Genomic DNA, 10,716 nt, shown 5'->3' with positions numbered 1-10,716 from the left:
TTTACAACAACTGAGTAAGAATTGTGGGTTTGCAGATGTTGATTCTGAAACTCATAGGAAAACATACATTCGTGATTCATTTATCCGGGGCCTCAGCTCTCATCAGATAAGACTGAGACTTTTGGAGTTTGACAAGCTAACTCTTGATGAAGCTATTGAAAAAGCACGTGCCTTGGAATCTGCCAGAAATCAATCAGCTTCTTACTCTTCTGAAATAACTCTTAATGCCACTTCAAATAATTCTTCAGAAAATTCATGTAAAGAAACAAATTTGTCAGCTGTAAAAACTGGAAGCTCAAGTTTTCAAAAATGTTATTTTTGTGGTCGTCAGCGACATAAAACACGTCAGCAGTGCCCTGCACTAAATGACTCATGCAAAAAATGCCAGAAAATAGGTCATTGGAAAAATGTCTGCAAATCTACTAAAACTTCTTCATCTTCGGCGCTTATTGCAGCCTCTACTGTTCTTGAAAATGCTACAGTACAAGCTCAGGTAAACAACATTCCTACTTCTGCTTTGATAGATACAGGAAGCTCTGAGACATTTATTTCACACTGTTTTGCTAAAAAATGTGGACTTGAAATGTACCCTACAACTGGTGCAGTGTCCATGGCTTCAACATCACTAAGAAAGAACATTTCCTTTTATTGTGTAGCTCATTTAGAATTTTTAGGTCAACATTACCCCAAAACAAAATTCAGTGTATTGCCTGATTTGTGTGCTAATGTTATTGTAGGACATGACTTACTTAATCAACACTCTGAACTTAGAGTTTCATTTGGAGGAACTAAACCCCCATTGACTATCAATTATCTGGCTCCAGCAAAGATAGAACCTCCACCACTTTTTGAGTTTTTAACTAAAGACATTAAACCTATAATTACTAAATCCCGAAAGCATTCTCTTGAAGACACTAGTTTCATGGAGAAAGAAATTGAGAAACTGCTAGCTGATGGAATTATTGAAGAAAGCAGGTCTCCCTGGAGAGCTCAAGCATTTGTAGTGAAGAACGAAAATCACAAAAAGCGAATGGTAATAGACTATTCTCAAACTATTAACCGATACACACATCTTGACGCATATCCCCTCCCTAGTCTTGAAGATATTGTTTCTAAGGTCTCAAAAAACTCTGTATTCACCACTATTGACTTGAAAAGCGCTTACCACCAGGTACCTCTACGAGAAAAAGATCGACCTTTCACTGCATTTGAGGCATGTGGCCGTTTGTATCAATTTCGAAGGCTTGCTTTTGGTCTGACAGATGGTGTACCCACTTTTCAGCGAGTCATTGATAATGTTATTAATAATGAAAAACTTGAAAAAACGTATGCATACCTGGATGATGTGACAATATGTGGTAAGAATCAGAAGGAACATGATTTGAATCTCAAAAAATTTTTAGATGCAGTACAAAAATATAATTTTACAATCAATACAGAAAAAAGCAAATATTCACTTACTTCAATAAGCTTGCTTGGCTATAAAATTGAAAATGGGACAATTTCTCCTGACCCTGAACGTCTGAAACCATTGCTCAATCTTCCACCCCCAGATAATAGAAAGGCTCTTGAGCGAACAATTGGAATGTTTGCACACTATTCCAAATGGATATCCAACTATTCAGATAAAGCTAAACGGCTTCTTACAGCAAAGACCTTTCCTTTGACTTCTGAAGCTATAGCTGACTTCAATCAACTCAAAACTGAGATTTCTAAGGCAGTAGTTAGTACAATTGACGACTTTGAACCTTTTGTGGTTGAAACAGATGCATCTGATTTTTCAATTTCAGCTGTCCTATCACAGTGTGGACGTCCAGTAGCATTCTTTTCTCAGAAGCTGAATGATAGTGAGCGTAAACATTCATCCATTGAAAAAGAGGCTTTTGCTATTGTGTGTGCTCTTAAAAGTGGAGACATTTCTTACTTGGAAGATTCTTCAAAATTATCACTGACCAGCGCTCTGTATCATTCATGTTTGATATGACTCATCAAAATAAAATAAAAAATGAAAAAATACAACGATGGCGATTGGAGATGTCATGCTACAATTACGAAATAGTTTACAGACCAGGAAAGGACAACCAAGTAGCAGATGCACTTTCCAGAGTGTGTAATGCAACTCAAACCGATAAATTACACTCCCTACACTGTGACTTGTGTCACCCTGGAGTGACCAGAATGATTCATTGGGTAAGAACTCATAATTACCCTATTCAGTTGAGGATGTCAGAAAAATGACTTCTTCATGTCAAACATGTAATGCCATAAAACCTCAATTTTTCAAGAAATTGAAATCTACTCTCATAAAGGCGACACATCCATTTGAAAGATTAAGCATGGACTTCAAGGGTCCTCTTCCATCAAAAACTAAAAACAAATATTTGTTGACAATAATTGATGAGTACTCTAGGTTTCCATTTGCATACCCTTGTCCGAATATGAATTCATCAACTGTAATTCAGTGCCTTGTGAACTTGTTTACCACATTTGGTTTACCTTCTTATGTACATACTGACAATGGAACCTCTTTCAAATCCAGAGAGCTGCAGGAATTCCTTCATAATCGAGGAGTAGCCACTTCCATGTCATCACCTTATAACGCACCAGGAAATGGCCAAATCGAACGAGAAAATGGTACAATTTGGCGCACAGTGTCTCTTACATTGAAGCATAGAAATTTGGATGTATCTGATTGGGAATCTGTGCTCCCAGATTCTCTACATTCTATTCGATCCCTATTGTGCACGGCTACTAATGAGACGCCACATGATAGGATGTTCCGACACTATAGACAATCATCTAATGGTATAGCACTTCCAACCTGGCTTGCCCCTTCAAACAAAGTCCTAATGAAAGTACCTATACGAAGAAGTAAATTCGATCCATTGGTCGAGGAGGTGGATATTCTTCAAATCAACCCACAATATGCCAAGGTACGGCTTAGTGATGGAAGAGAGACAACTGTATCATTGAAAAACCTTGCCCCTCGAGGAGAAGGTAGCATTCAAGAAGATAACGATAAAAATCAAGATGATACAAATGCAGGATCAAGCCTTAGTGATCACGCAGAGCCTGAGAACAATCAAGAAAATTATCATGAAAATCAAGATGAAACAAATACAGGATTCCCCCTCAGTGATGAAGAAGAGCCTCCTGATGGCACCCTGCGAAGATCTTATAGAGAGCGCAAAATGCCTTCTTATTTGAAAGACTATTCATTGAATTCCTAAAGACGGGAAGAATGTGATGATATTGAATCATCATATGACTAGTGTTTTTCTTCTTATGTTTCTGTTATCAGATGTTGAACTATTTATTCTAATTTTGAATCTGTTATGAATTCATTACTGATCAATAAAGCCTAGAATGCAGAGGTTTTTCATCACAAGAAGATCAACATATAACTCAATTTAACATATAAATGTAAACATAAAAAATATTTATTAATAAATACAAGAAGAAGAAGGAATTATATTCTGTTTATGAACCTCTTGCAAGTCTGATAAATAATGTATTAAAACAACACCCCAATATAAGCTAAAATTAGCTTCATGGGGTAGCCACAAAATCTTAATAATAATAGGAGATCTAAATTAATTCTTTCAGTTCGTACAGTTATCATTGTTATTGTTATTATTATATTATGAAGATCTAAATAGATTCTCACGACATAATTATGTGATAAAATATAAGATGTTATTATTTTATGATCTATCATGAACATTGTAAACTATCATATTATGTAATGTGAGAAAAAAATTGAATAAAAAAAAATCATTATGAGTACCAATGTACTATTTCTATGTTTTTTTTTAATATAATGTAAAACTTGACTCCTCCAGTCAAACCTTCTTTAGAAGGTTTTGGAGAATTTATAATTCGTCTGGTTTATAATATTTGAAATGTTCTACTGAAAGGAAATCTTCTTATCTTTTGTTATTCTTGCTTTTTTTTATTCTTCATTTGTTTTGTTTGTAAGATTTCTTTTTATAAGTGTATTTTTCATTTTTGTTTGTTATATTTTCTATAATAAACTCCCTTCTTCTGGGGGTACCAGGACGAAGGAAAAAGGAAAAGGAAAGGATTATAAGAGATTGAAGCTTACATAATTTTTTACAGTATTGATTTAACAACTTTTTCTTTATCTCTTCCACTTTTCGAGATATCCGCTCTAAAAGATGTGACATTTTTGAAAAAGACACATTTTTCCTTCGATTTTTTGCTATTTTTGCTCTTATAACTTTTTTAATATCGATAGGGAAAATCCATGCTGAACATCAGCTTACAAAGCATCAAATTCTCTTCAATTTGATGTATAATTTCACAAGTTTACGCACATCCCCACGACTGTTGCAGCAGCTTCAGTGTTGAGTGAAACATTTTTTTAAACATTCTTTAAACATTTAAACATTAAGAGAAACGCCGTCGACACAAACCGTCGACTTGAATCTTAGACCTCACTTCGCTCGATCAATTATAACGTTTATACTCTGACCTGCTGAAGAATCTGTTCATTGTTCTCCTATATTTGTTTTGTTTGTTTTCTCGTTTTATTTGCTAATAATTTATTTATACTGTATGGCACACATGAACACCTTTCTTTAGTGTAGCCATCCTATTGGTAGATTAGTTTTTTTCTGACCAGTGATTAGTCATTAACTTGTCATGTGACCTTTCTCCCCCAGGCCTTGCTTCTCAATTTCAGAGATGAAGGAGAATAGAGAGATAACTGAGCACGCTAATGGAGAGTCGTTTGTAACTCCTTTTTCTTACTTTTTCGTTTAAATGAAACATTGCTAAATGTTATGTAAGATGGTAATTCTTTGTAAATGTAGAGTCCCCGTGATGTTAGAATTAATTTGATTACCATGTCTCAGTTGAAAAGGAGTTATTAATTTTTAAAATCGCGAGCCAATATATAATGAAGCCTATGATGACAAAAGATGCCAGCCTTGCAGTGAACAAATCTACATGAGTGAGTGCGCGATGTATTTTAGTTTTTAATCAACAATATCTTCCAATTGTTACAATTCGAATGTATAATTCAAAATCCCTCTCGGCGAAATTTTGTGCTCTACAATCTGATACCAGGAAGAGCACTCTATCTCATATTATAGATTTCCAGGTACACCTGACAACACTGCTTATTGTATTTTGAAAAACACCTTATTTTCAGCTCCATCATTAACTACATTGTCCTTACATTTGAATTTCGCGCAATGATATAAGTTCATAGAAACATGTTCTACAAGAATCACCCGTTGAATGTACTTGGTCATTAAATTGGTTGTTTCTCGTGTATTGAAATACCGGCTAAAGTACACAAAAGAATGAATTTTCCATTTTTTGACCGAAATAATTTTTTTTTCATTTTTCTCATTTTCAATAGTAATTGTATATTTCTTTCTCCTATGAAACGAATTTATAATATTTAAATAAAATAATTTATTCATAAATCATGGTTTGAATAAATTAATGATTTAAATTAAATCATTAAATTGATCATTTTTTGTGCGGGCTATTGAAATACTGGTTGAAATACACCAAAGGATAAATTTTTTGACAGAAAAAAATTCTTTTTCTTATTTCCAATAGTAATTGTTTATTTCCATTTCTTATTTCTTATATAATTATTTTTCATCCCGAGTGGAATTTCTTATTTCTAATAACCCATATTATATAGTTGTAACATATTTCCTCAAATTGTGTATCTTTCATCATTGAATGGTTGACGTCCAGTCGCTATCTGCAGTCCAACCGCTATTATCACTGCTAGAACTGCATATGAAGATACAGAAGATGACAGCAGTAATGATGACAACAATCAGGGGAGACATGGAGTTCTGCCAACAAGCAAGCACAGACACATTTTCAAAACATCATTCATCTTCTATTAAATAATATAAGCAAACAAACAAACAAAAAAGAAGAAGGAGAGGAGAGGATTAAATAAGGAGAGGGAAAATAAGAAGAGGAAAAAGAAGAAGACGAGGATGAAGAAGAAGAAGAAGAATATGAAGAAGAAGACGATGAAGAAGAAGACGACGAAGAAGAAGAAGGAGAAGAAAAAGAAGAAGAAGAAGAAGAAGAAGAAGAAAAAAAGAAGGAGTAGAAGAAGAAGGAGAAGGAGAAGAAAAGGGAGAAGGAGAAGAAGAACAAGAAGTAGGACGATTAGGCCTCAAATATAGACTAATGTTGGCGAGCTGAACAAAAAAGCTTCTCATATTTATTATATTCGTGTGAAGCAAATTTAAATGTTTCCCCAAATATTCGGAGGGCTCAGGGGTGCCAGGGGTGGAATTGCCATGGTCTGAAGGCTCTACCGTGGTCTCCAGTGTGCTATGCAACAGATTCTGTGTTCACTTTTCACAGGGAACGAGTAGTTTTGGCTGAGAGTTTTTAAATTTGGGGAAATCAATATTTTCGATGAAAACGACCTCTCCTTGGTCCCTTTTCAAAATTGGTCGAGATTTAGCTCTTGACATAGACTGATGTTGGCGAGCTGAACAGAAAAGATTGTTATAAATATTTTTTGGGAAGCAAACTCAGAAGCCTAGGGGTGCCAGGAGGCAGTATTTTCAAGGACTGGAGGTTCCTTTGTAGCCTCTAGTGTGCTATGTAATAGATTATGTCTGGCACTGAATATTGACTACTTTGTCTGAAAATTGGTTTTCACCTGTTTCAGAATCATGGGAAAATTCTGCACTGTTTAGAATGAAAACCAAATGGACATAGTATTTTATTTGCCAACTAGAGAGCTCTGATGTATGTGGCTTATCATCTTGTAGTTTTAACAGTCAGTGAGAATCATGGACTGGAAGTGAGTGAAACCTTCATAATGAAGAAAAATTCTGTTCGTGCTGTTGATATGAGTTTCGCCTTGATATGAAATTATTTGGTTGATATTATCTGGTTTTCATTCTGGTGCCTTGTCTGTGTTCACTTTCCAGAGAGAATTTAGTCGTTTAGGCTGAGAGTTTTCCAAATTTGGGAAATTAAAAATTTCAGATGAACACATCCTTTTCTGGATGGCCTTTGAATTTGTTTGAAATCTATCCATGGATATAGACTCATCACCAGGAGCTGGACAAAAAAGCTTTTATCGAATTTTCTGTACGAGGCTCATTTAAATGTGTAGGAGAAATTTGGGGGTTCTGAGGGTGCCAGGGTTGGAAAATTATCAAGATTTGGTGGTTCTCCTGCAGCCTCTAGTGTGCCCTGTAACTGAGTCCACTCTCAGCTGACGAAAAGAAGTATTGGATGTGATTTTTTGTTATATACAGCTTCAATGTAATACAGAAAACTCGCGCTTTGCACTCGGCCACCTGCCCTTTGACTTTTTCCATCCTGGCCTGTGCACGTTCATTGTTATGGCCAGTTACTGCAATTTAAAGAGTTCGCGGTTTGTGTAATGCTGCCATCTGGCGGCGGTTTTTGTTGTTGATTCAAATCAGCTGTTCGTTGTAGTGGAGTGCTGGTCGAATGAAAATTGTTCTAATGTGTTGTTATTGTCTGGTTTTGTGTATGGAAAAGTTTTCTTGTAATTTGTTTAACTTGTGTATTGTCGTGAGAATAGAATGAATTCTGGTATATGTGAAGGCGTCTTCAGCGGTTTAAGATTAACTTCTCATTTGTGTGAAGTCTCTGTGTTGAAAACGAGGTTGGATTCAAGTTTAGTAGAATAAATTACAGTCCGCTATATACCAGAAGAATCAATCACGCTTTTCCGGCTTCTGAATGCAATCATGACATTTTAGAATGCTGTGAATATTGAGATTTTTCAAATAATGAAATATTTGAACCCTATTGAATTGAATTCCATCCGGCTTAGAAGATTTCCTGGTACACACCCTGTGTCCTCTTTCCAATGAAATAGTTGAGAACATCGAGAGGTGCATAGTTATGTCAGGAAGTATTTCAATTTTTTGGACCAGTCTCAGAGCTCAGGATTTAGCTGATTTCTAGACTTTGAACAGTTGGAGTCAGAAAATTGGTTTTCCTACAGTTACCTTGAAAAGTGGCCATTCCTGCACTGATTACAGAACGCAAAGAATCACTTTTCCGCTCTAGTGTGGGAGAAATTTTTTCTGCACTCCAGATTTGCAACATGGCAACGCAAAATAGTTAGTAGGTATATGGAGCACAGTGCAGGAAAATCAAAATTAAGTTGGTAACTGTGACTGTGGTATAGTGAGGTGCACGTTATAATAACATTAAGGCAACGATGACAGCGACAGCCACCACATGAGTGCCGCCTTCATTCATTTACTACATTATTATTCAATTTTAAATAAATTAAGGTCTTCATTAATAATAAAATTATACAGAAAAACATTTGATGGATTTCAGGGAATTTTACCCATAATTACCCACTTTTCATCATCACAAAACATACAGACAGATATCAAAATCCTACCGTACACATTCTTCAAAAAAGCCAGAGACTCAACACACTAGAATTATACAAAAATTTTTGAACACCTCCACTATGACAAATCCAACTTATTAAATGATCAACTTAACTTCAAATCAAATGTAATATTTTCCAACATTTTGCCCACACAGTCCAACCCATAAGAGCAAGCGCCCCTGGTGTCAGGCTGATGAAGCTCCTCTTCAGGAGTGAAATGCATTCCTCAATACTCCAACAAGAGTAGGTGTTTTTTTTTTCAAATATTTAATATTATAAAAATTAATTATGATAAGTTTTTGTACCCTTAAAACTATAGTCATGACTTTTCTAACTGAACGAATTTATGCGCTGTACAATTTTCGCAGATTTATGGGGATCCCCTTTTATATTCGAACAACTTACGTAGACTTTTGTTTCCGTTTTTTGGTTTTTCAAAATATATTCGGCTGTAGAATATATCGTTCCGGCTGGGTCCTTCCACGTGGCGAAAAATGTTGAACAGACTTCACTGATATAATTTAGGGGTTTATTTAAATGAAATTTAAAATCTTGATATCACAATTATTATAGGAACTTTGGAACAACTTTTAAAAAACAGAAAAACGAAGATTAAGTTACATGAAACAGAAATTAAAGCTTTTAAACAATTAGGTACGTGGACTAGGTCTGCATCCTACCGATGATCCTTGCAAAATGGCCTCGAGTCTTCCTCTTCCAATTTTCACTTCAATTTCTTCTCCAAATTTTATCTTGCCAAATTTACATATTAATTCGGGATTGGTCCGATTCTGTGACGTAACCAATACGCCGAATGGGTGGTGTCACTGTGTCCAACTTTAAAGCTTTAAAAATATGGTGAAATTCCTGGTTTGAAGTTGTTCCAAATTATTATATAGTTTTTTATAATTATAATAATACATAAATAATAGAATTCGTCTATGATGATATACTTTTAAATTGATTTCAATGAACAGCTAATGATTATAAAACATAGACATGCTAGTATAAGATACAGTAGACAAGGATATATATGTTTATAACAATAACGAATAACATAATAAATAAATATTTCTTCCTATATATTTTTTTGTTTATATTGTTTTTTATACGCTAGTATATCGACCCTCAAACGTTATATATGGCTAAGCTAGTTTGTTCATATATTTTCAACAAGTATATTTTCTTTGTAGTTTAAACTAAATAAATATTCGGGCTTATTTGACCTAGAAACGAAAGCATAAAAATGAAAAATTTAATAATATATTATTTCTTTGATTGATGTTTAGTTGAACTGCCTTCTCAATTTGCTACTTGTTAATGAGCTAGCCTTGGTTTGTTTCGGGGTTATGTTTTCATTTGTACCAAAAATTTATTAATTACTTAATTTTATTTTATTTATTTTATTTTCTCCTTATTTGGACATAACTTTGAATATCCATTCATTAAATTTCTAGTTAATAATTTTGATTTGTTGGATTGGTACAACTGGACGAAGCCTTGTCGGTTGACCAGCCAGCGATTTCCTCTTTTTCTTGTTCTAAAAGGCCTAGCTGTGGCATCTCAAAATGTAGCATGTGATTTGAATTATGAAATATCTAAATTTTTTTACTAAAAAATTTTTCTTTAAATTATGCTAAAGTAGCATAAAATGTAAATCTACAATGCCTGATTGAATTTTATATTTGAATAACCCCAGTTGGGTAAGTTATACTTGTAACTGTCTCTATGTTGTAGGTTATTCTGCTATTCTATCGAAAATCTCATATTTGCCTAGTTTTTTCATTAATTAATTCTTTATCATCTATAAATTCAATATAAATTTGATTACATCCTATTTTGAAATTTATCAAATCTCCAAATTTGTCAAATATATTAATCACATAATAAAGAACCTGTTAGAATTTGAATCAACTTTATCCCTCCATGTGTAACTGATTTAAGCCTTCTGATATTTTATAATTTCCTTTTGTTATTTTATTCATCTGAACTATTTTGCTTACTAATTTTACCGTATTCCTCTGAGATTTATTATTATTAAATTATTTGAGATTTGTCATAATAATATTTTATTACCGCTGTTCTTACGGTACCATGTTTCTACAGAATGTATCCTGTAATTAACCTGTCCAACATTGCATGTTAACCACTCTGGTTAACATCAACACGATGCTTGTATCTATTAGATTTTATTCTATTTCTTTTGTTCCAAACAGGTTTTTTTTTTATTTTACCATTAATTTTGAATGACCGGACAAATATAATACCAGGATAAATACAGGATGAAGGAGACTACACATTTTCCA

The 10,716-nt window shown here is 34.0% G+C and overlaps 1 long non-coding RNA gene across 1 annotated transcript; it reads left to right on the top strand.

Annotated features, from left to right (window-relative positions):
- The first annotated feature begins 9,863 nt into the window (after positions 1-9,863).
- On the top strand, positions 9,864-10,714 carry LOC120355667. Its single transcript, XR_005573730.1, has 2 exons — positions 9,864-10,113; positions 10,627-10,714. It is a non-coding gene; the product is annotated as an uncharacterized LOC120355667 (long non-coding RNA).
- Positions 10,715-10,716: the final 2 nt, after the last annotated feature.

This window comes from Nilaparvata lugens, unplaced genomic scaffold (genome assembly GCF_014356525.2).
Source record: "Nilaparvata lugens isolate BPH unplaced genomic scaffold, ASM1435652v1 scaffold4108, whole genome shotgun sequence".
Lineage (NCBI taxonomy): Eukaryota > Metazoa > Arthropoda > Insecta > Hemiptera > Delphacidae > Nilaparvata > Nilaparvata lugens.
The sequence above is the reverse complement of the archived record's forward strand: the minus strand, read 5'-3'. Positions and strand labels throughout refer to the sequence as shown.